Raw genomic sequence first — 667 nt, forward strand, 5'->3', positions numbered from 1 at the left:
TGATATCTGACAAAGAAAGTGAAACATGGAAAATTTGAGAAAAATAAACACTCTGGCACAAAAAAGGGACAAAGGATCAAATAAGCAATTTACAAAAAAGAAATACAAATGGTCATTCAACATGTAAAATTTCAGCCTTAGGTGAAACAAAGCATTGCCAGTCAAAGCAGTATTTATAAACTGCTGTTCCATGCGTACTGCCAAAAGGGTTTTGAGGACAATAATTTCTGGTGCAGGATACTGGAAAATGAACATGCCTATGCTGCAGAAAATATGTACAATGACATAATACTTTTGAAAGGACAATGACATGTATCAAAATCTTACATTTTTGCATAACTTTTGATCCCCAAATTTAAATGTTAAGAATTTATAACAAAGNATTACAAATGAGAAAAAAATTGTTCACTTCCAGAATATTTATCACAGCATTTTTTATTATAGTAAAAAAGAAAGTAAATTAGATTTAAAAGCATATGATATATCCATAAAATGAATGGAACAGTAGACAATCATTAAAAATTATATCATAGAGGAATTTTTTTTTAATATTTTTTATTTATTTCTAGGAGAGAGAGAGAGAGAGACAGCATGAGCAGGGGACGGTCAGAGAGAGAGGGAGATACAGACTCCGAAATAGGCTCCAGGCTCTGAGCTGGCAGTCAGC

This window comes from Crocuta crocuta, unplaced genomic scaffold (genome assembly GCF_008692635.1).
Source record: "Crocuta crocuta isolate KB4526 unplaced genomic scaffold, BGI_CrCroc_1.0 scaffold657, whole genome shotgun sequence".
Classification (NCBI taxonomy): domain Eukaryota; kingdom Metazoa; phylum Chordata; class Mammalia; order Carnivora; family Hyaenidae; genus Crocuta; species Crocuta crocuta.